This window comes from Triticum dicoccoides, chromosome 2B, assembly GCF_002162155.2.
Source record: "Triticum dicoccoides isolate Atlit2015 ecotype Zavitan chromosome 2B, WEW_v2.0, whole genome shotgun sequence".
Classification (NCBI taxonomy): Eukaryota; Viridiplantae; Streptophyta; class Magnoliopsida; order Poales; family Poaceae; genus Triticum; species Triticum dicoccoides.
This window is the reverse complement of record NC_041383.1, coordinates 555,013,841-555,040,116: the sequence shown is the minus strand read 5'-3', so window position 1 is coordinate 555,040,116 and position 26,276 is coordinate 555,013,841.

Sequence of the window (26,276 nt, the reverse complement as noted above, 5' to 3'; positions counted from 1 at the left end):
TATAGTTGGGCCATATGTAGCCCAAACTTAGTAACGGCCTGTTAAGGGCCCGTGAAATCAATTGGGCCCACCTGTTGCCCGCTTCGATGTCGGCCTGTTAACGACCCGGGAGGTAAGAGGGCCGACCATTAACTTTCGACCTAGTAACGGCCCATTAACTTAATGGGGCCACTAAAGTTCATACATGTCTTTAGGCCAAATTAGATGATTGGAGCCCATTATGACGAGCAATTATGCACATGACCAAAACCGATCAAGCAAAGGTACAACATACAGGGAAAAACGTTGCACATCCAGCATATATTACAGGAAATTACATCCACTGGGCAATCAAAGATTAATGCCAGTGCAAATAAATGAACAGAACCTAATGATCTACAACGTCACAATCTGCAACCTCAACACGGATGATGTCCATAAGCATGTGGGCAAGTTCTTGCTGCTTTGCTACACTGTCTCTGGAAACATTGAGCAGTTGTTGTGTCGCATGACTCTGCACCTCTCATTACTCCACCATTTCCATCATTGCTTCAGCCATTAATTGGTTCACAAACATACATTTTTTCCGTTGCATTTGAGACAGAGGATACTGAACAGATTCAGATGGCGATTTTGGCAAGCTTGTATTATTGATAGTGGAGAGTGTCTCGACCACTGCATCATAACATAAATTAGGAGGGGAACCAAACAGATTAATCATGAGTTATTGGCATATTACCTGGCCTAGATTTATTGGAAAGAAACAATGGGGCTGCCTTGCTGTTTTCAGAGTTTGTCTTCTTATCTTCAGCAGCCTGCACCAAATTAACACACTAACATTGCTATCATTGGCCAAATCAAATAATAGGAAATCAACATTGACACAACGAACGTTTGGGCAACTAGCCTACACCAAATTAACACAATATGGCACAACTATCATCAGCCAGGTAAGGTAATACAAAAGTAATATTGACACAATGAATGAATGGGCAACTAGAGCAGCACTACAATTCAGTAATGTGCATGATATGAGATAGTACACTCATGCAGCTCAGTATGCAAAACTACGAGGCAGTTTTCTTTACAAAAATCAACATTGGTGCCTTTAACATTTTGCTACAACTAATTTTAGATCAGATAATGGTTGGATTCACGCTGATTAACAAAATACATGCTGATGTAAAAATATAGCGATATACAACAGGTACTTACATCAGCATTGGAGCACAGAGAATTCCCGCAAGATATTTTCCTCGAATACAATTCCAATGAAGGAAGTCTTCTATCATTTAACCTTATTTTCTAAAAGAGAGATGGGTAAGAAACATGTAGAAAATATGATCAGAATGCTATAAAATTTCATGATGCGAGGATACGCACACGCTTCTTAGAATCGAGTTGACATTCTTTTGCTGGACTACAATGGACTAGTTCTTGGTCCACTGGAATCTGCTTATTATCAGTGGGACTTGGGTTTTTCCGTGCTAGAGCAGTATTTATGAAAAATGGAGTTGGTTTATTATCTCCTGGCGTTTGGATCTTTTGCAAAGACCTGGTTTGTAACCCTTCAGATTCTAACATAGTCGTCTTCCCCTTGCATGCCTTATATAGAAGAATGGTGCTTCAATTATAAAACATGCTACAGCAGAGATGAAATAGGTACTGAAGAATAGAAAGGCATGACATATTGACATGTATTCCCTCCATCAGGAAATAAATGGATGGGTCTAGGCGTATTTCAGTTCTAGATACATCCAGCTTTATCCATTTCTGCGACATGTAATCCGGACGGAGGGAGTATGATGTAAGAGCTAGGGATACGATAGGACAACACAGTAAAAACACTAAAAACCCACTGGAGAACCAAATATTCAAACCTACTGATATGAGATAGTACACTCATGCAGCTCAGGAGCAAAACTACCAGGCAGTTTTCCTTATAAAAATCAACACTGTGGCCTTTAATCATACATTTTGCTAGAACTAAATTTAGATTAGATAAAGGTTGGATTCATGCCGATTAACAAAATACATGCTGATGTAAAAATATAGTGATATACAACAGGTACTTACATCTGCATTGGAGCACAGAGAATTCCTGCAAGAATCTTTCCTCACAGACGATACCAGTGCAGAAATTCTTCTATCTAATAAGCTTATTTTCAAAAAGAGAGATGGGTAAGAAACATGTAGAAAATATGATCAGCATGCTATAAAATTTCATGATGCAAGGATACGCACACGCTTCTTAGAATGGAGTTGACATATTTTTGCTGGACTAGAGCGGACTAGTTCTTTGGCCACTGGAATCTGCTTATTATCAGTAGGAGTTGGGTTTCTATGTGCTGGAGCAGTATCTATGAAATCTAGAGTTGGTTTATTATCTCCTGGCGTTTGGATCTTTTGCAAAGGCCTTGTTCGTAACCCTTCAGATTCTAACATAGTCTTCTTCCCCTTGCATGCCTTGTATAGAAGAATGGTGCTTTAATTATAAAACATGCTACAACAGAGAGATGGAATAGGTACTGAAGAATAGAAAGGCATGACATATTGACATGTATTCCCTCCATTCGGAAAAAATGGATGGGTCTAGGCGTATTTCAGTTCTAGATACATCCTTTTTTTATCCATTTCGGCAACATGTAATCCGGACGGAGGGAGTATGGTGTAAAAGCTAGGGATACGATAGGACAACATAGTAAAAAAACACTAGTTGAATGTAAAACTGTATGCTAGCGGAATATGTACAGAAAAAACTAAGGCAACATACACGTGTATGATTGGGAAACTAAGATGGCATTGCAACAGAGCACTAGAACAACACTTCAATTTAAAAAAACATGGTATGGTAGACAGATGAAGTACATACTGATGAATAACAATGCATAAGATATTCAGAAGCATGATGTCCAAATTAAGCAGATGGCATTGCGATAGAGTAGAATGATAGTACTTGAATTTGAAAACATGTTATCATGAATGGAATAGGTACTGAAAAACAGGAAGGCATGACATATTTACATGCATGATCAGCATGCTAAGCACATGGCATTGCAATAGAGTAGATACACTCCAGGACATTATATGCATGTTGTACCCATATCACAGGCCAAGTTAGAGCAAGGACCTTGTGGGGTGAAGAGGATTCATCATCTTTCTGCAAGTCTTCTGAAGAACTGCCTTTACATGTTCCATCATATTGGGTATCATTGACACCAAGTTTATTGGACTTTACATTGCTCCATGAGGTTCTTGTGGATGCCTAGGAGCTCCGCCGCCTCGAGGGGTGCTGCTTCCCATTGGGAATCGATTGGCCCAGAATAAAAATTCAGACAACTGATGCCTAAATAAAGTGATTTGAGATGAGGGTGCGGCCTATCTGGCGGCATGGTGAAGTAGGCAGGTCCAACTGCCGAGTCGGTGAGGCCGGCGCAGTTGCGGTGGCGACCGGCGGCAGGGAAACAGCGATGTCACGACGGTCAACGACTACGGGGAAGCAGCGCTGGGACTCTGGACGGATTCGAAGTTGGAGCCGCTCCGGCGCCGTGAACAACAGCAGGGGTGAATCGGCTCCGGTATGGTTCACGCGGTCGTCGTTGAGGCAACTCCGGTAGCACAGAGTAAGAGGCACACGGCCCAGTGCACGATGGCAAATGGACAACGTCTCTAGCATTAGGGAGGAGGGTGGCTGTGAAATTGGTGCGGTGGGGGGCGCCATGGAGGAGGGGTTGAGGTTTCGCGGCTCGAGAGAAGGGAGCTTCCGGGGAAAAGGTGATTTGGTGCCCACGAGGTATGAATGGGGGGGAGGGAATTGGGAGGGGAGTGGAACCATGTCTTACGGACGCATTTTTCTGAAATGTGAGGGGGAGTTACAGTTCTACCCCTGCCTTTAGGCTTCTCGGCTTGGGTCTGTGTACCGAGGGTCTGGGATAGTAGAGTAACTTTGCTTCTCCCCAAATAGTGGGCGGGAGCGATTTTGGGCGAGGAGAGCGTGTTTTAAAATATAGGGGGCGCGAGCGATTTCGGGCGAGGAGAGCATGATTTTGCACTCATCCGACAGGATTAATGCTGACTCTGCGATCTTAACCCTGGAAGGCAACTGCCGGTTTGAGCCTTTAAAATTGAAATTGGGACGCATGAAGCGGTTCTGTAATGACATGGGAACCCTCATGGCCTCTCTAGTGAAGTATGTTGATTCGGACAGTACCAAGGATCCCGATACTGATGATGACGAAGCAGGGAAGGGAAGGAAGAATAGCAACTCCAAACAGCAGCAGTATAAACCGGAGGGTCATGGAAACGGAGGCAAGCGCAAGGCGGATGGCAGCATGGACTTTGTGGCCAACACTAATGCACAAGACAGGGGGCAGCGGCGCAGAGGTAAAGCGGCAAATCGTAATGGGGCTCCCAATCCTAACGCAAGCCGCTTGAGTTATTTGATGAATCAGCCTTGCCCGAAACACGGGACGAAGGAGGTGCCGGCTAACCATCTTTGGAAGGATTGTTATATCATGCAGGAGTTTAAAAACTCTAATGCCTTCCGGTATGATCACGGGTCAGGTGGCGGTTCAGGATCCGGTTTTCGTGGGCCGGATCACGATGGAGCTTCCGGTTCAGGTCGCAATCAGGGCGGTCACAATCACCAGAATAATCAGAACGGCCAGCAGCAGCAGCAGCAGTCGGGTTATCAGAGCCAGCCAAAACAGTTGAACAATGGGCAATATCATGTTTTCACAACTAGCTTGGATAAACGCGACCGAAAACTCCACAAGCGAGCGGTGAATTCTGCTGAACCGGCCTTACCACGTTACTTGCGCTGGTCGGAACAGCCTATCGTGTGGAGCAGATAGGATCACCCGCCCCGGGTTGATAATCCGGGCCAGCTAGCATTAGTGGTAGACCCTCAGGTGGGGGGTTATAAATTCACCAAGGTACTCATGGATGGAGGAAGCAGTATTAACATACTATACTATGAGACATTCCGTCGCATGGGTTTAACAGACAAAGATCTCAGACCGTCTAATACGGTGTTCCATGGTGTGGTGCCTGGCAAATCTGCATATCCTGTTGGTAAGATAGCCCTGGACGTGGCTTTTGGGGACGAGCACGACCCCCGGTCGAAAAAACTAACATTTGAGGTGGTGAAGATCCAGAGCCCATATCATGCCTTGTTTGGCCGGCCGGCTTACGCCAAGTTCATGGCGCGGCCTTGCTATATCTACTTGCAGCTCAAGATGCCGGGTTACAAGGGGACAATAACGGTTCATGGGAGCCGTAGGGTCGCTTTGGAATGTGAGGAAGGTGATGCGGCTTATGCAGAGTCGGTCTGTGCCACGGAGGAGTTGAAGTACTATAAGGACAATGTTGATCCAGCGGATATGACTCCTTTGAAGAAGCCAACTACAGAGCATGATTCGAATCTGAAGTTCAAATCGGCAGCTGAGACCAAGCTTGTTGACTTCGTGCCCGGTGATTCGTCCAAGCAGTTCACTGTCAGTGCCAATTTGGATCCCAAATAGGAAAGCGCACTTATCGAGTTCATCCGTGAGAATCGGGACATCTTCGCATGGAAACCATCCGACATGCCAGGTGTACCGAGGGAACTCGCTGAGCACACTCTTAATGTGGATCCTAGGTATAAACCGGTGAAGCAATTCCTCCGCCGGTTTAACGAAGAAAGGCGAAAGGCCATTGGAGAGGAAGTGGCCAGGCTTTTGGCAGCTGGCTTTATCATTGAGGTGTTCCATCCAGAGTGGCTTGCTAATCCGGTGCTGGTTCTTAAGAAAAATGGCACTTGGCGTATGTGTGTGGATTACACAGATCTTAACAGGGCCTGTCCAGCGGATCCTTTTGCCCTCCCCCGCATTGACCAGATCATTGATGCCACGGCGGATTGTGAGCGTTTGAGTTTTTTGGATGCATACTCTGGATATCATCAGATCAAAATGGCGGTTAAGGACCAGGAGAAAACAGCGTTTATTACTCCCTTTGGAGCCTTCTGCTATGTATCTATGCCCTTCGGACTCAAGAGTGCCCAAGCCACCTATCAACGGTGTGTACAGAATTGCCTGCATAAACAGATCGGCCGCAATGTGCACGCCTATGTGGATGATATTGTAGTAAAATCAAGGCAGAAGGAGACGCTGGTGAATGACTTGAAGGAAACCTTTGACAACTTGCGGGTTTACAAGATGATGCTTAATCCGGCCAAGTGTGTCTTTGGTGTTCCGGCAGGCAAGTTACTAGGTTTCCTGGTGTCTAATAGAGGAATTGAGGCTAATCCGGAGAAGATTATAGCTATCACCTCCCTGGCTAAACCGAAGTGCATCAATGATGTTTAGCGCTTGGCGGGCCGAATCGCCGCACTAAGCCGGTTTATCAGCCGCCTCGGAGAAAAGGCCATTCCTTTGTACCAAATGCTGAGGAAGACAGACCATTTCATTTGGAGTCCGACTGCTGATGAAGCATTTGAGGACTTGAAGCGGCAGTTAGCCAATCCGCCTGTCCTTGCAGCCCCGGTCGACAAGGAGCCACTATTATTATACGTAGCAGCCAATGCTCGGGCAGTTAGCGTGGCTATTGTGGTGGAACGCAAGGAGGCAGGCAAGGAGTATCCGGTTCAGCGGCCGGTTTATTATATCAGCGAAGTGCTTATTGAATCCAAGCAAAGGTATCCGCATTGGCAGAAGCTGGTCTATGGTGTTTTCATGGCCAGTCGGAAGTTGAAGCAGTATTTTCAAGGGCACCCCATCACAGTGGTCAGTTCAGCTCCCTTGGGTGACATCATACAGAACCGGGAGGCGACTGGCCGGATTGCCAAGTGGGCTATAGAGCTTGGGCCACACGGACTGAAGTATGTACCTCGGACGCCGGTGAAGTCTCAAGCACTTGTCGATTTCATCAATGATTGGACGGAGTTACAAGCACCAGAGGAGAAGCCGGATCACACATATTGGACTATTCATTTTGATGGATCCAGGCAACTGGAAGGCTCGGGGGCTGGAGTTGTATTAACTTCCCCACGAGGTGATCAGTTTTGTTATGTTCTCCGCTTAATGTTCCCTTGTACTAATAATGCAGCTAAGTACGAAGCCTTGCTCCATGGTCTCCGGATGGCTAAAGAGATGAACTTAAGCCGGGTTAAGTGCTTCGGTGACTCGGACCTCGTGGCTCAACGGGTGTCTGGCACTTGGGATTCTAAGGACCCGCTCATGGCTGCATATCGTCGGGAGGTGGATAATGTTGCGGGTTGTTTCAAGGGTTATCAAGTGGATCATGTGGACTGTCGGAAGAATGAAGCGGCAGACGCTTTAAGCCGGTTGGGTTCTCAGCGCAAACCGGTCCCGCCTAATGTCTTTCTGGACGTGTTGCACAACCCGTCAGTCCAGCTCCCAGGTGAAGCGGATTTGGCTATTCCTGATCCAGAGGCTCAATTGGTGGCAGCACTGCATGCTATTCCGGATTGGACGGTTCCTTATCTTACGTACATGAACCGGGGGGAGTTACCAGAGGATGAGATTCTAGCCAGGCAGATAGTCCGGCGATCCAAGTCGATGACGATTGTTAATGGTGAGTTGCATCATTGCAGTGTATCAGGGGCGTTTCAACGTTGTGTTTCTCCTGAGGAAGGCTGTGAAATATTAAGAGAAATCCATGAAGGGGATTGTGGACATCACGCCGGTTCAAAGTCTCTGGTAGCAAAGGCGTTTCGTCATGGGTTCTACTGGTTGACAGCGCATGCTGACACGGAGGACTTGGTTAAACGGTGTGATGGATGTCAGAAATTTTCAAGGCGTGCTCATGTGCCGGCTCAAGAATTGAGGATGATCCCAATAACGTGGCCGTTTGCAACTTGGGGGCTGGATATGGTCGGACCTTTTAAAAGATCCAAGGATAAGAAAACCCACCTTTTGGTGGCAGTTGACAAATTTACCAAGTGGGTTGAAGCAGAGCCTATCAGCAAGTGTGATGCAGCAACAGCGGTGCAGTTCATCAAAAAGGTGATTTTCCGGTTTGGTTTTCCACACAGTATCATTACTGACAATGGTACCAATTTATCCAAGGGCGCTATGAAGGAGTTCTGTGAACGTGAGCACATCCGACTTGACGTGTCGTCAGTGGCACACCCCCAGTCCAATGGACAGGCAGAACGAGCTAATCAGGAAATCTTGCGAGGCATCAAACCCCGGCTTATGGTCCCATTGCAAAGAACACCAGGATGTTGGGTTGAAGAGCTACCATCTATGTTATGGAGTATCAATACTACGCCAAACCGGTACACATGATACACACCATTTTTCATGGTCTATGGAGCAGAGGTAGTTCTCCCTAGTGATATCCGGCACGATTCGCCTCGTGTGGCAGCTTATGTTGAAGCGGACAATGAGACAGCACGGCAAGACGCTTTGGACCTATTGGACGAGGAGCGTGATATAGCGGCTGCCCGTTCGGCGATTTACCAGCAAGATCTTCGTCGCTATCACAGTCGCCGGGTTAGAACCAGAACTTTTCAAGAAGGAGATTTGGTGCTTCGACTCATCCAAGATCAGACGGATATGCACAAGTTATCCCCACCTTGGGAGGGACCTTTCGTGGTCAGCAAGAATTTGCACAATGGGTCGTACTATCTGATGGATATTCGAGAGCATAAAGACTCACGTACATCAGAGGAGGAGACCAACAGGCCGTGGAATATAGCTCATCTTCGGTCTTACTACACTTGAGCCATCGGCTCTATCTATGTACATATCATGACAGTGTATATATTATCTTTGATATACTAAAACCGGAGCCTCAGCTAAAGCGGGGTCTCTGTCTTTCTTATCATGCGTGGTTACCTGGAGTGGTTCTGTTTTTAAAGAGGCCTCCGGTTTTCCCCTTGACATTTGCTTTTTATATATCACTTGGGGCCTTGGTCGTGTCCGAACCAACGCGACACCTTTTGATAGGCGACAGCCACCAGATCACTTGGGGACATGGTCACGTCTGAACCAGTCACGCCTCTTGATCGGCCTAAGGCCACAAAATCACTTGGGGGCTTGGTCGAACCCGAACCATTGCCACACCTCTTGATCTGGCATATATGCCACGAATCATTTGGGGACCTGGCTGACTTGAATCATTGTCACTCCTATTGGGGGCTTGGTCCTGTCCGACCATGGTAACACCATCTGATCAGCTCAGTATAGCATATTTTTTGCAAATGGTTTTTATCATTGCCTTTGCTTCCATGTTATTTTCATGGTTTGTTTGTTCTTTGTTTTTGTTGGATTTCTTTTATGTCAGCAAACACCCTTTTTCCGGTTCAGCCGATGGATTTGATTCCTCTTTAATCCGGAGAAGTATGCCCGGTTTACCTTTTCTTTTACGGGAGCTGTTTTCTCCCCCCTTATTGACGGTAATGGTTTATAAAACCTCCGCTTCAAGCTTGGCTAAGCCAGCTTCATGCCCAGACATGGCAGGAAATATGAATTGAAGTTTTTCGAACAAAAGCTTCAGTACTTATGCGCGAAGGCATATTCAAGGCAGAAGTATTAACTATTCTATTACAAGGCAGCACGGTGCCCAAATAAGATCGTTGTTCTTTTGGAAAGATGCCAAAGACAGCTATCCAAACCGGCTTCCGGTTCAAGCCTGCTCCTCATCATCCGCCACTTCAGCTTCCTCGTCTCTACCCATTGGCTGGAAATCAACAGTGGTCCAGTTGATTCCCATTAAAGCTTGGAAAATAGCCTCTTCATGGATTAGGGAAGACGGTTCAATATCAGGAGCGTAAGTGTGCTTACGGATTGGAGGGATCAGATTCTCCGCTTCAAGAGTTGGGGCAGGCACTCGCTTGTTCTGGTCATTGTATTGTGCTTGATAATGTGTCAAGTCTGCCTCTTCAGCTAGCTGACAAGCCAGAGGGCGCACTGCACGGTTTATTGCCCTTAAGTCCTCTTCGTTAAATTCAGAGCCATCTTCCTTCAGGCTGGGATAGCCTTGAGATGCTTCCACAGGGTCGAAATCTGGCACCCATGCCTTTGCCCGGATCAAAGCGTTAATAGCTCCGGTTCGAGCAGCAGATTTCTTCAGCTCCTCCATCCGGGCCGGAAGCATCGACAACCTGTTAAGAGTGTCCTGGATTAAAGAAGGTGCCGGGTTGTTATGAGAGGCTGTGGTGATGATCCGCTGGGCTCCGGTATATAATTGTTCCACTAAGGTGTAGGCAGCCTTCAGTTTCTTCCGCACATCATTTCCTAAGTGCCCAATGTGTGTGCCTACAACAATACAGGGACGGTCTCACACCGGATTTACATTACAGCAGGTTCAAAGTATCACAGAAGTTAAAAGGAGCTTACCAAAGATTGCAGCGGTCATGGAGTGTATTTGCTGCTTTACGGCCGTAAGTTCATCCACCACCGGTTTAAGGGCAGCTTCAGCATTTTCCGCTCTTTTGGTTAAAGCGGCCTTCTCAGTGGCCCAATCAGCCCGCTCTTTCTTGAAGCCCTTTTTCAGCTATTCAGCGGTGCTCAAGGCGCTGGTTAGTTCTTCCTTTGCCTTGTCTGTTTCAGCCTGTTGGGTTTTCAAGGCCTCCTGCAAATCAGCAATCCGGTCCTCCTTGATTCTCACCTCAGCCTGCATACAGACAGCATTTAGCTTTCAACAAACGGTCCAAAGAAATTGAAGTATCAACCACATAAACAAAGTTATACGCCTGATACTTGGGGGCTAATGCACCTTCAATTTTCATCAAGTTATTAGATTGCGAAGTCCCAAGCTCAATACAGGTATTCAACTTGGCACTTGGGGGCTAATGGCTATTTGATCAAATTATGTTCTAAGGATAGTTTTTCTGTCTGAGCCCCGGTCTAATTCTGCTAAGTTAAACCGGCCCTTGGGGGCTATATTAATGGATTTCAAAAGTGTTGAGGATCATGTTCAAGTCCCGGTTTGACGAAAGCTACAAACCGACCCTTGGGGGCTAGGAGGATTGGTGCAAAGGCAGGCAGTAAAGAAGTAAGTTACCTCAAATTTATCCCTCATCATTTTTACCAGACCAGCTTCACAGTCACGGCTAGTATAAAGCTGGTTTAGATAGACGGAATGAAGATCTTGGGCGCTCAGAGCAGCATATGTCTCCAGTTCAACATCCCATTTTTCTTTATTCAGAGCGGAAAAATCCTCTTTTATGGTATGCTTGGTTAAGGTGACAGGATTCCCGGGTTCAAAGCGGCCTACACCGGTAATCACAACATCATCATCTTTGGACTCGCCGGTTTGTGTTAGTGTGATCAGTTTGTCAACAGGACTATGGGATTTCTCAATCCGGACGGAGCTGACAGGCGGGTCAGCAGAGACTGAAGTATTAATAGGCCTCTCTTCGGGAATAGCATTGTCTTGTAAAGGAGGATCATTGGGAATATCCTCAGGAGCAAATGCCTCAAGATCTGGCATTTTGTCATGTTCTTGGGCTACATCCTCTTCGGCCGCTTTATCCAGGCGGGCTTTCTTGCTCGGTTTAGGTTTGGCCCTGAAAGAAAACCAAAGAGTCAAGGAAAAGCATAAGCCATTACACAGTGTACTGGAAGCATATGTTCAGCTTAGCTTACCCAAGAACCGTTTTTAACGGTGGCAGCTGAGTGGCCGACGATTCACCAGAAGATGAATGAGAAGTAACCTGATAATTGGAGTTGGATGGGTTAAGAGGTTGACGGAAGAAACCCTCTTTAGGATGTAAATCAACAAAAAGGTCAGAGACCTCGGAGTGGCGTTTTCGAACCGGACTGTTTGGTAAACCGGTGGAGGTAACTACCTGGCCACTGTGCCGGGTTGTGCGGCGAACTTCATGTTGCTGAATCTTCATATGAAATTTAGGATCCAAATAAGCAAGAGGATGAGAAAATTTAACTTTCCGGTTTGCCTGTCGAAGTTTTGGCAAAGGCAAGATTTCTGAATTGGAAGAGAGAATAGTTACCTCAACAAATTCCGCATTGCTGGCTTCAGCGTCATCCTGACAAGCATCATCATCAATAAGGCGTGTAAAAAATAAGCCAAGCGAGTCAAGTTCTACCTCAAGGTCCGGGTTACCCACATCATCATCAATAGCTGGATCAGATGAAGCGGTGGTTTTTCTCTTATGAGCTGGCTTCTTAATAACCTTGGTCTTGGGACGGATTGGCCGCCCTGCTTTCTCCGTTTTGTCTTGAGGAAGTTTCTTGCTCCAAAACGGATTATCGCCCTGGATCAGCAGTAATTAAATGTCAAACACATAAAGCAGTAACCGGTTCAACAATAGAGCAATTAAAATATTACCGCTGGCGGTTTGTTGGTGGTGCAGTAAGGAGGCAGACCGGTTTGAGCACAGAGGTGCTCCGGTTCATTCAGCATCTTTTTCATAGATTCTGTGACTTCGTCATCGGGGAGTTGGATTTTAGTGTGTCGGAGTGGGTCATCGACACTATCAGTATACTTGCACATCAAATTGGAGCGCCGGCTCAGAGGCAGTATGCTCCATGATATCCAACAGCGTGCAAGATCTATTCCCGTTAAGCCGTTGGCCATAAAAGCTCGGAGCTTTGACAGTTGCGGAGCGTATTTAATTCTTTCCTTGGCGCTTAGTCTTTGTGGAAAAGGGTGCGTGTTGCTGAGCCGTTCCGGACGAAAACCAGGCAAGGGATTTTCATTGTCAGGGGAGGTATCCTTGCAATAAAACCAAGTTGCATTCCACTCCTTGGGGTGAGTATGGAGTTTGACGTGGGGATAAGTGATTTCCTTCCTCTTCTGAATGGCCATACCGCCCAATTCAGTGTTGGGGCCATCGGTGAATTCAGTGCGACGGTTTAAATGAAAGAGGTCTCTAAACAATTCGACTGAAGGCTCCTCTTGAAAGTATACCTCAGAGAGCACTTGAAAGTGGCATAGATTGGTAACAGAGTTGGGGCCAATATCCTGTGGACGGAGCTGAAAATTGGCTAACACATCCCGGTAAAATTTAGAGCCGGGCGGTTTGAAGCCCCGGGCCAAGTGATCTGCGAAGACCACAACCTCTCCTTCCTGGGGGGTAGGTGGACATTCATTTCCAGGAACCCTCCAGTGGATCGTATCTTTACTGTCTAAAGCGCCGATCAAGACTAGATCGTCCAATTGTGATTCCGTGACGCGAGAAGGAACCCAATTGCACTCATACACTTGTTTGGCCATGGCGAGATCTACAAGAAATAGATGATCCGGTTCAAGAACACGCTGGGTAAAAGAAGGTGTCGATCTAAACTACGATAAACCGGTCTTCCACAATGCGGCATCATGTGGATTCTGGCGGTTCAACCAGGGGACTAATGGTATACACCGGTTTAGTAACTTTTTTCTATGATAAGTTAAACCGCCTGACCTAAGCATCGGAAGAAATTGAAGCTATGGACAACTAGGTATACAGAAACAGGTTTCACAAGATCTTATTACAGCCACGGATCTACAGCGAGCTCATAAAAACAGAAAATATTCCGAAGAGTAAGGCGGAATGGAAGTGAACCATTGAGCGGGTATGTGCGTGAGATCTATGGGCTTAGATAAGAAATAACAGGCGGATGCTTAAAGATTACTACTGAACACAGCGGGAGTTTACAGATTCATCCAAGAGTCGGAATACAAGTATGAGCAAGTGACGAACACAACACGAACATGGAACCCTAAGAACAGATCTAGGTCAAGAAGAGGAGAAAGCTTACTGGGAACGGAGAAGATGCGGAACGATACCGCAGTGCTCTGGTGCGCTCAGGTTGATGCAGCGGCCCAAGACGAAGCAGAGGTCGACGGTGGCGGCGGAGCTCCAAGGCTGGCGACGCGAGGAAGACGAAGAAGAAGAGATGAGGGGAAAAGAAAGGAGATAACCATTCGGTCTTATTTATAAGGCAACAGAGTTAGGTCAAGCGCGCGGATCCAGGAGCTGCCGTTAAAAGAGGGCGTTATAAATGACAAATTTCATGATGACGTCATGCCGGTTTACAACAACCAGAAATGATGACAACATGGCGGTTTACCAATTACCAGAAGATGTCCAAGACACAAGATTTTGTGAAGGATTGACATGAACCAATTCAAATCAATCTGGGGCCTAATGTTGGGGATATTACCACTAGGCGTAAACCGACCTACTTGGGCCGGGTTAACTTCGTTAGTGGTATAAGCAGATGAAGGCCCAAGGCCTCTAGTCGGTTTAGAATCTGTAGCCGTAAACCGACCTGATGTATAACTTGTGTTGTAAGTTAGGAATAGAGAGATACCAACCGGGATACGAGTATGAACCGGTTGGGACTCTATGGACCGACGGGCGTCTCCTGTGTATATAAGGGGACGACCCGGCGGCGGTTCAAGACAGACAACGACAACTCGAGCCTGGGCGAAGCTCGTTTTCTCCCTAGCCATCGAGACCATATCAATTCCATCACAACTAGACGTAGGCTTTACCTTCATCGAAGGGGCCGAACTAGTATAAAACCCTCGTGTCTTTGTGTCCGCTTTAACCCCTTCAAGTAAACCCGTGGTGATGGCTCCACGACTAAGTCCTTTCACTAGGACATCTGCCGCGACAAATCCACGACAGTGGGCGCGAGCTATTTTGGGCGAGGAGAGCGTGTTTTGCCGACCATGGTTTATGAATTATTCGGCACATGTCATTTCGGCCGAGGAGAAGGCGCGCTTGGATGAAGATACGAACCTACCCTCGATGTACAATGGGCCAATTGATGCATGTCCCACATAGGATGGTAATTTCGCATCTCCCATTATTTGCTCGGGCGAATTCCACCGAGCAGAGCATGTTTCACGGTTCGTTCAAATTTTGGGAGAACGAGCATCCACGTCTACCTTACCAAGTCGATTCGAATCAAATTTTGAAATATTAGCTTGCCACTTCTTTTTTAGATGGAGAGATGTTGCTCGGGAGTAATGTGTTTTTACATGCTCGTTGCTAGCGATTTACTATATGACAAATAGTTGACCCACTAAAGAACGGGAATCAAACCCAAAATGAAATATCTCGACTCAATGAAATAGCTCATTCACGGTCAAAGTAGTGAACTAAATCCAAAATTGAACACCTCAATCGAGTAGCATGTTGTACAGTATTATGGTACTCCATGAACATGTTGACAGTCAAATTAATGAACTTGTTTGACATACGCATATATCCGTTCATGTGTGGATTGCGGACAACATGTTCTCCAATTTAAATATTTGAATGCAAGTTTATATCGAAACATGGTTTATATCAGTCTTTGATGCATAAAACGCGACCTCTCCCTCTCCCGGACTCCTGCTCTCTCTCTCTCTCCAACAATCTTCAATTCTGTCGCACGCATCCGACACATAAACCTTGTTAGTCCCTCTCCCTTTCTCTCCATCTCTCTCTCTCTCTCTCTCTTTTTGTGTGTGTGTGTGTGGGGGGGGGGTCTTTCTAGTTTGCATGCATATATACTCCATCTATAGGTCTCTCTCGCACACTATGTATGATACTCTAGTCCAAGCTAGATATCTTGGGTGCACTCATCGTATGCACACAAATTCCCTGGCTCGTTGCCCGTTACTCTATCATGCACCACTCTGTCATCTCGGAGCTCTTCCCCCTCTCTCTCAAACTCTCCATCTACCTGGGCCACACATGCACATGCATATCTCACTCGCACTTGATAGGCCCATCTAAAACTCTATCTCTCTCCCTCATTCTCTCTCCATCTCACACGCACACACACACACACACAATATCATGCCTAGCTAGCCAAATATGATGGTCTCTCACTCAATTATAGGCACACGCAGTCCCCCTGTATGTATATGACTAGCTAATCTTAGTCTCCATCACAAACATGTGCATGGTCTATCTCGATCTCTCTCGGAGCATCTTTCTATCGTGCATGCACCTCCCTCGATCTCCCACCCATATAGTCCCCTCACGATCTCGAGGGGATCTCTCTATCACAAACACACCCTCTCTCCCTCCCCATGCGTCCATGTTCTCCATGTGTCCCTCTCGACCTTTGTTCCTTGTTGGCTAGACCTCTATTGGACATGTGCTATAGGGGTGTCTCTCTCCGTTGCAAACAATCACACACTAGCTATCTTCGTGTATCTCCTCGCCTTGCTTTTCTATCTCGAAAATGCATGCATGATATGTTCGCATAAGAAACGAAAAAACACACACTCTCTCTAATTTATCGTTTGTTGTCACTTTCTCTTTCACACACATACTCTTTTTGCACACTTACTCATTCTACTTCACACACACTTGATCTCTCTCGACTTAGGCACTCTCCTCGGTCCATAGCATATAGATTTATCAAAAGTCAAACATCACAAAGTTTGACCATGTACGTGGAGAAAAACAATTACATCTAGAACGGCAAACATATACCATTAGATTCACCATGAGATGTAGTTTTGTATGATGTATCTTTGGTATTGTAGATATAAATAACATTTGCGTAAACCTGATCAAAGTTTCCAAAGTTTGACTTCTAAAAAATTTACATGCACTGCATTATGGAGCGGATGGAATATCTCTTTCCCCCTCTCAGCTATCTGACGCACCACTCAGCCTTATCGGGGCTCCTCAATCTCTCTCAAACTTTATATCTCCCTGGTTCACACATACACATGTCTCGCTCGCGCTATACATATAGACCCATCCAACACTCTCCGCCCTTGTTGTCTCTCCATGTGACACGCACCCCCCTAAGTACCATAATCCCTCACTCCATCATAGGCGCAAGCACCCCCCGTAAGTATGATTATCTCTCACTAGCCATCAGGAACACACGTATTGTCTCCTTCCATCCATACGTCTATCTCGATATCTCTCGAGGTATCTTCTATCGCGCGCACACCTTCTCACTCGATCTCCCACCCATGTAGTCCCATCACGATCTCCAGGGGATCTCTCAATGACAAACATACACTCTCTCCTCCCCATGTCTGCATTTTCTCCGTACGTCTCTCTCGACCTCTATCCCTTGTTTGTCAAACCCCTCTTGGCCACGTGCTAGGGGTCTTGCTCTCTAGGTTGCAAACAACCACACACTATCTCCTCACCTTGCTTGCATTGTCTAAGATGCATGTGTGATATGTTTGCATAAGACACACACGCTTTTTCTCTACTTTTTTATGTGTTGTCCATGTCTCTTTCACACACGAACACACACTTTTTCACTCACTCTTTATATTTATCTCTCTCTCTCTCTCTCTCTAGTTAGGGACTTTGTCACGTCCATAAGCATATGGATGTTCTGAAAGTCAAACCTCAGAAAAGTTTGACCAGGTATATGTGGAGAAAAACATTTACATCTGGAACGATCATTAGATTCATCACAACATGTACTTACTTCATACTATCATTTATCTTTGGTATTGTAGATACAAGTAATTTCTTTATAAACTTGGTCAAAGTTTCAAAAGTTTGAATTTAAAAAAAATGTTGGAACTACATTATCGAATGGAGGGAGTAGCTCTCTCTCTCTCTCTCTCTCTCTCTCTGCTATCTCTCACGGGCCTCCCCTCTCACTCGAACTCTCTATACCGATGGATTATACGCTCACCGTGTCAGCATATAGCTCCGTATATTGTTTACTTGGCCGATCAACCAGTCCACATGCTGCCTTGTCAGCTCGTGTTCTGTATCTTCGTGTGCTGGCCCATGTGGCAGTGGGTGAAAATAAGTAAACTAGAGGCCCATCTGACACGCGGTGAAGTAAACAAAGTTGAAACCACTCGGGGTAGCACCCCGCACGCTAGTAAATTGAGGGCACATTGAGGACAAACTTCTTCCGCGTGAAGGACGCAGTCGCGCACAGTTCACCACTGCGCGGCAGCATGCACAGAAGGATGCACTCGGTAACACCCAGCACAAAACACACACCAGCACACGTGTACACCGGCGTCGCCGCCGGTTGAGATGGACGGCGAGGCAGCCAACAAGCGGAGGCGGCTCGAGCCAAAACCGCATCTGGTGAGCCTGGACTTCATCAGTAGCCTCCCCAACGACATGCTGCTCGTCATCATCAGCCTCCTCCCCACCAAATCTGCCATGCGGACCGTCCTGCTCTCCTGGCGGTGGCGCCCCCTCTAGTGCCGCGTCCCCCTCAACCTCACTGTCGACAGCTGACTCTGCGACGGGGATTGCAAAATCATGGTTACAGTCTCCAAGATCGTTTCATCGCACCCTGGGCCAGCCAGACGCCTTGACATTCGCATGTTTAGTACCAACTGCAAGGTCCAACCCAAGTTCGATGAGTGGTTCTTATCCCCCTCCCTATATCAGCTCTAGGAGCTCAGCTTTGAAGCTGGACGATGTCGCTCTCTGCCACCATCCGCGCTCCGCCTCACGCCAATGCTGCGTCGCGCCAGCTTCAGCTCCTGCTATCTTCCCCAGATTAATATCGTGCCCGCCCTTCTTCTCCCTCAACTCAAGCAGCTCGACCTCTTCGACGTTGTTATCTTTAAGAAGGCTATGGAGCACCTTCTCCGTAGCTGTACTGCGCTCGAGTACCTTCGTCTTGAGCAGATCCACGGGTTCATTAGCCTCCACATCACCTCGACGAATCTCCGATGGATTTATGTGTCTTGCTGGCCCCGCAACAAGACATCAACTGGGAAGAGATCACTCCAGCTGTTCCATGTTATGGTCATTGAGAATGCACCTTTCCTTGAGAGATTGCTTGTATCGGATCTAGAAGGTCCACCAAAAATCAGGGTCATTGACGCGCCAAAATTGACAATGTTGGTGTACTCATCTGCCAAATTCTCTGAACTCTTTATTGGATATGTAATCGTTCAGGTACAACACTCATCTTCTTTGTCATTTTCTTGAAATTCACATTTTTAAATTTCTCCTTGATGTATTTACGACCGTCTTCCATAAAATGATTCCCGCAAGCTTGACCTAGTCTATGCGCACAGTGAAGATCTTGGCAATAAAATCTATTGGCCCCAATCTAGATCAAGTTGTTGGATTCCTTACATGCTTTTCGTGCACGGAGAAGTTACTCATCGAGGTGAAACTTCTTTCGTATTAGTAAACGGTAATCACAACGTAGCTTAATTTTTTCGTAATTTTCCCAAATTACGATGACAAGTGTAGTGTTCAAAACTACATCTACGCACTGCACCGAAAGAAATGTTTTTAGTATTTTTTCTCACGTGATCACCTGCATCTCTTTTTTGTTGTACTACTATAGTAGCCTAGGCTAGTCATAGTGGAAAGTAACTTAGACTACTCCAGTAACTCTATGGTTACCCTAAGAGCAAGTACTACCTTTGTCCTGGTTTACTCTTCCTATTTTGTAGTATCAAAATTTGACCATAGATTTAACTGACAAATGTTAATGCATGTCACTAAGAACTATATTGTTGGATTCATATTTGAACATAATTTCAAATGGTATAATTTTTAGTGACATGCATTAGCATTTTCTTAGGTAAATCTATGGTCAAAATTTTATACTAAATACGTGGTAGTACTCCCTCCGTCCCAAAATTCTTGTCTTACATTTGTTTAGATACGGATGTATATAACACTAAAATGTAACTAGATACATCCGTATTTAGACAAATTTAAGACAAGAATTTTGGGACGGAAGGAGTACAAAAGTGGGCTATGTAGGCCAAAACACGTGCCAAATTCACTTGTGATGCATTTGGCATCGATTCCCCTCCATTGCTCACCTGGTGCCCCAATCTGGATCACCTACTTTGCTCCGGTGCCAAATTAACTCACGCTATGAAAAAACACTTGCGTGGGAGAGAGAGGACTGAGGCAATAAAAAAACACTTGTTTGGGAGAGTGAGAGGCTGGTGTAGTTGGTTTGATTGATTTGTTTATACATGTGGGTCTATGTGCACAGCGGTGCCAACTCTCTCACATCGCGAGAGCGGTGCCAAAATCTTTTGATTTGACATCGATGCGTATTATGTGGCATACTTTTGCGAAATATGGCATTGCCCACATAGTGGAAGGCAACAAATGCCCAAGCTCTTCATGTGCTCCTAGATAAATGAGAGGAAACACACACACACACACACACAGAGAGAGAGAGTGAAAAAATATCACTAGCCAGCCAACCCAATCGTATGAGCGAATGATATTGGTACCTCTTGATGACACGGCAATCCTATACAGCCAGCTGCTCTAATATGTTCTCTTCTTTTGCAGATAAAAAAAGACCCGAAAGTGAAAAATGTGTTGCACTATAACAATCTCATCGAATGCCTTGATCTCCATCTTACAGAAATTGATTTGATCGACTACCGAGGCAGCACATCTGAGATTAAATTGGCGAGATTCTTTGTTCTGGAGGCAAGTGTGCTCAAGGTAATGAGGTTTGGTGTTCTCTGGCGCAATAATGAGTGGCGTGCTGATCACCGCAAGTGTCTAAGCTTAAATGACAAAGTCTCCGCAGAAGCTGAATTTGTTTTTGAAACATCAAGTGGCCAGAGACTAGAAAACTTATTTGCCCATTAGTGACTTGTCAGGGCGGTGGATTTTAGTTTGTACGATAATGCTGCATCCACCTATAGTAACGAAAGTTCTTACGTAAACTTCCTAGTAATTCCCTCTTCATAGGTTCAACATTACTCCTAACATTTGTAATATCAGTTTGAAACTTGTAATATTGACGTGTCCTATTCCTGCATTTTCAAAATCCTGCGAATCAAACGGGTCCTGAGTTGGTGATGATGTTGTGCCTCCCATCTTTCACCAATAGCCGTCGGATCTAGATCTGACGCATACAAACCAAACTTCTCCATTTTTGAAAAAAGATGCCCGCACTTGTTCCCTATTTACAAACAACTTCTTGTCTCTCACAATCAGCCTTATCCCCTCCCCACCACATCTACAAGGCCATGGAAATATCTGGCGCGATGGCCGCTGCCGGCGCCATCCACCCCCAATCTTGGTGTTCCGTGCAATGCACGGGCATCTACGCATGGGAAATTATGTCGAACACACCTAGTTGTAAGCAGGCTAGCTCTACAGCCATGATGATAGTGACTGCAGACGGTGAGGCTGACTATGGTATGCCAAACACGGCGCCTATACTCAGGTGTCATCTCCAGCGCAGGGTCTTGTGACTTCACTGTGAGGAGCAGCACATAATAATTTGACCAACGGGTAGTACAGTGCTACTACATTGGTAGTACTACTGCTAGTACTACTAGCACCACCATCTGGATTTAGGAGTACTACCACGTCCATCTGGATTTTAGTATTTGACTAGCAATATCTAGTAATGCATGTCACAAAAAATGTACTACTCCCTTTGTAAACAAATACATGGTGTATTCTTTTATTCCTATCGGCGAGAGAACTTAATGTCTTTTTACTAATTAATAGGATTACATGCAATGAACTAAACACTGCATGTCATGTTTGGTAGTCTCAAGTCATTGAAAGCATGCACGGCCCACATCTCTCATTGGTTGATATGTCACGAAATAAGAAACGAGGAGGGAGTTAATGTACCATGCCTAAGTGTTTGATTATTTGGTTTTCGTAAGGTGACTTACATAACATTTTTGGTTACATGCATTAAACATTTTATTAGTTAAATCAAAGGTCAAAACTTGGTGCAAAATGCAAAGGGGACCAATAAACCAGTAAACATCAAACTTCTCCCGTTTGGCCCCAACTAGAGGTCTGCTGCGATGACTATACTACATCAGCACGGAGGGGGACACAACTTCATTGACTTACTGCAACTGCCTTTGGGTGAACGACATGTGGGCCCAACAGGTGGCTGGCCCACCTGTCATACAGCCAAAGGCAGGTGCAGTAGAGGGCCGAGGAGTAGATGGCCAACACGCATGTGAATTCAACGCAGTCTGCACTTCTCATATAAAGGCTCCCCGCTAGTCCAATCTAGTATGAAATCCTACGCACCTACGCACGCTAACCAAGGGCAAGAGTGATCACTCGAATTGCAAGATCAGTTGACTAGAAGCTAAGCTAGACCCATGGAGGTGATGAGCGCGAGCATCAGCCGGCTGTGCCAGATGGTCCACGACGACGGCCTGCGGCCCGACACCAACGAATGTCTCCAAGTAGTGCTTGAGGCCGCCAGGGCGAGCGGCCACTTGTACGACAACTTCGTCTCCTTGTTTGATGAGGTCCTCGTCGGTTTCCTCGACAAGTTCACTATCGTCAAGAAGCTCGCGGACGAATTTGACGTACGCCTCCAGCCGACATGCCCAGGCTCTGTGATGCCCGCCACCCTCAATGGCCACTATGGTGACAACCTCTTCGACGCACTAGTGGCCCTGCGACTGCCCACCATCATGCCGGAGAATGTCCACCTCGAGGCCGCGCTCGCTGCGCAGCAAGACACCATCGGCATAATCACCCACATCTACGTGCAAATCGTCCACAAGGACTACTACATGCAAGAGGAGGACAACAGGACGCTGGCCTTCTTGGACAGCAGGGCAACCTTGGACGGCACCGTTCAGAAGCATGTTGAGCTCGCCGCCAATGCCGCTGCTCCTCACACGTCGGTTGGTGACCCGGCGCACTAGGGCGTGAGGATGTCGTTTATGGATCCGTATGTATTTTTATCTTTCCGTCAAATCCATGTAGTAGTATATGGTACTACTAGTAATTATCTTACCTTTCGCATCAACTTCATAATTTTCATACATACTCCATGCATGAACCGCGCCAGAACCAAACTTCTCATTACTCTAGGGAAAATCATTATTTATCTATCGGTCGCGCCATGGAGCAGAACCAAATTTTACAAGTTACAAGTTCAAAAGGAAAAGCCTGCCGTGTTTGCGTCGCACCCCCACATGGTTGGTCCAGCACGCCGCTCAAGGGGGAATGCGTGCGGTGTTGCATTTTCACTTACAAGTGGGACCGCGGTTGAGCAAACCGACTATCAGCAAACCCCCACCTCGCCCACCGCGCGATGGCTGAGAAAACAGGAGGGAGAAGAGATGGTTGTAGCACGGACTCTAAGAAAATTGGTGTCGAATGGGACTCGTGTGGGTGGTGTGTTCCATACTGCTAGACGTGAATGCTAGTTATGGCCCATGCCACCCCACTATATCGAGCCTATATCGAGGTGCTGGTTACGTACTACCTCCGTCTAGGTGAATAAGTCATTCGCGTAGTTCTAGGTCATCGATTTGAGGAATTAAATATGTGTTATATGTCATGAAAAGTAGATCACTAGATTTCTACAAGGATGTACTTTCTAAATATATATTTTTTGTCAAATATAATACATATTTAGATAGTTAAATCGTCAACCTAGGACTACGTGAATGACTTATTCATCGAGACGGAGGTAGTAGAACAAATTTCCTGGAGTCCGTGCTCAGCCCTCCTCTATCTCTCTTCTCAGCCAGCCAGCGGACACGCGGAGCCCATCGTCTGGATGGTAGCCATGAATAGTGCACGTACTCAACGACAGAGCATGGGATGGTAGCCATGACATGGTCAGCCCTTTTTTGGAGAGAGTACGTACTAAATAACTTTGATGTGTCCCGTCAACTCACAGAATGACGAGAAGCTTGATTACGTCTTCTCCCTTGCCAACGCGTGCGTGATGGCTCGCAGCACGAGGAGAAACTTTTGCTTACAAGCGGTGGACGTGCAGCAGTTCATTTGGTGTCAGATTGCCAGAAGTACTACTGTAGAACCATCGACTTCCGGAAGAGGCGAAGAGCCAAGTGCGAGGTCACCTACTAACCTTAGGCTAGGCGTAGTGGGAGTAACATAAGTAGGGGTACCTCCTTTTTTTATTCTAGAAACAACCACACGCAAATATCGAGGTGCTGGTTATGTAGAACAAATTTCCTGGAGTCCGTGCTCAGCCATCCTCTATCTCTCTTCTCAGCCAGCCAGCAGACGCGCGGAGCCCATCATCTGTTTGCTCATTGCGGTCCCACATGTCAGTGAGAACGCAAGAGGACCCACTGAACATGCACATCTTTCACCTCGACATGATGGTGATGAAAAACAAATCCAATAAAGATCTTCGGTGGCCGCTTTTGGAGTTACTCAAGAGTAGTAAGATTCTATTTACAGTTTAACCCAAGATGCACATCACGTGGCTTCAACTACCACTCTATTTTCTTGCATGACATGACCTGGATGCTGGATGTCCCACATGTCGGCAAAAGGAGGAAGAACCCGACCAAATCTTCGGTTGTGCTCTCGGATTAGACTAGTTGTGCTAACTTTAAATTTTATTGTGTAGAATGGATGCAAGTTTTGGTATTGGGAAGACGAGTACATCGATATACTGATAGAGCGCAATTTAGTAGATGTTCTAGCACTTTTAGCTAGTATAGAGGCTAGAGATGAGACTAGTGCACTTGTTGATAGAATAGAGGCTAGACATGAGACTAGATGCAAGGAAGCAACGTCTACTTCTTTACACTCGAATAAGAAAGAAACACGCAAGATCGAGCCTCCATAGGTCAACAATGAATGCATCGAGAAGGCACTAATCCAACTTACAGGAGCAGTTATGGAAGTTGGATATCTTCTAAAATGTATTCTTGTGGTTCTTGTTTTCTTTGGTCTTGCTTCTCTAGTAAAATTTTGGTGATGCATTTCCATGTACCAAAAAATCAATGATGAAAAAAAGATATGTGTTTGCAAAGAAAAATGTACGCGGCTGGGGTGCGTCCGCTCGTTCGGCGCATGGCCACCGCATCCGAGAAATGGCCCAGACACGACCCCATTGCCCTACCCAAACGGACAGAATCTGGGCAAAACGGAGGTCCGTTTGGGGTCGTGCGTTGGAGTTGGCCTTACAAGTGGGACCGCAGTTGAGCAAACCGACTATCGGCAAACCCCCACCTCGCCCGTCGCGCGATGGCTGAGTTAGAGAAACGACGAGGTTGAAGAGATTGCTATAGCACGGACTCCAAGAAATTTAGTGTCAGATGGAAGTCGTGCTGGTGGCGTGTACCATACTCCTGGACGTGAATGTTTGTTCTGGCCCATGCCACCTACTACTCCTACTACTTATATAGTAGTAGTATCGAGGATTCGAGGTGCTGGTTACGCACAGCGAACACAACATATGGTCCACCTCACACTGTGGCCAAATTTCCCGGAGTTTGTGCTAGGTTAAAAAGTGTTCTTTGTGAGGGTGGGTGGCTGGTCTCAAGTTTAAAACTTGTTGTATTACATATACGTAGACATGGAGATAGTGCAGTAGTTCTGAAAGTTTGAACCCAGACATCAGAATGCAATTTTTACTGGACTCATCCGAGGACCTAGGATGATGGGATTCGCAACTACGGTAAAAACACTGGCCCGACGCGCGAAGCATGTGAAGCTAGTGCAAATAGTGTACTACTATTGTTGATTGGCCTCATCCGATAACCTGCTGCAATGCACGTACAATTATGTATTCGGAAAATATTTTTTGCCTCGTCATAGCACTCACTCAGAGAAGCGACTCGAAATCCATTCATAAATTTAGTAAGTTTATCACAGGCATATCATTTTATTACATACAACAGGTCATCATCCCACAACGACAACAAGGATACATTATAAATACTAAAGTTTTCATCACACAACAAATAACAAGCAATGAAATGAACTTCAACTCAACCAATCCTCAGCGTTGGAAATGCTTGCTTTGAACCACAAGTGATTCTCTGGGAAGGGCCATCTATTGTCAATCTCGAGACCGACGCAGGACTGATCATCCAGGCTGAAGCGGCCTACTATATCAGTACCATGGTAGGGAAGCACCGAAATGCCCGAGGTATAGATACAGTTGCTTCTCATAAATGGTAGTAATGTTGTGTCAACAATAGTTGGATCACCTTTCACCATCATTGGATAGTTTTGTCCAAGGAAGAGCGAGTTTTCTCCAAGACTATCAATTCTGTACCAGGGAGAGGTGTTGGCGCTAGCACACTAGTATCCATCCCGAATACCATGCAACGGGTGTTGGAATAGGTACGGAGAGTGCGACCATGGGAGACAACACCTGCTTCCTTAGTAGTAACATTAGCAGTGGGTTGTATATAGACAAGAAGGGGTGATCCATCGGAATAAGTTGCCAGGCGCCACTGAGTATATGGGCCCTGCTCGTCCTCATGCTCGTGATCATCAACATCGTCATCTCCCCCTTGGTTATAAATTTTTTCAAATATAGGTGGTGGAATGTTCACAAGACCTTGGAAACACAACAAGAAGGTTAATTAGTAAAGGGAAACTTGCTAACCCGCATGCATGTGGGTGAAACAATTATAATTATGGTGGAAGACAAACGTACCGAAACTATGAGGATCCCATG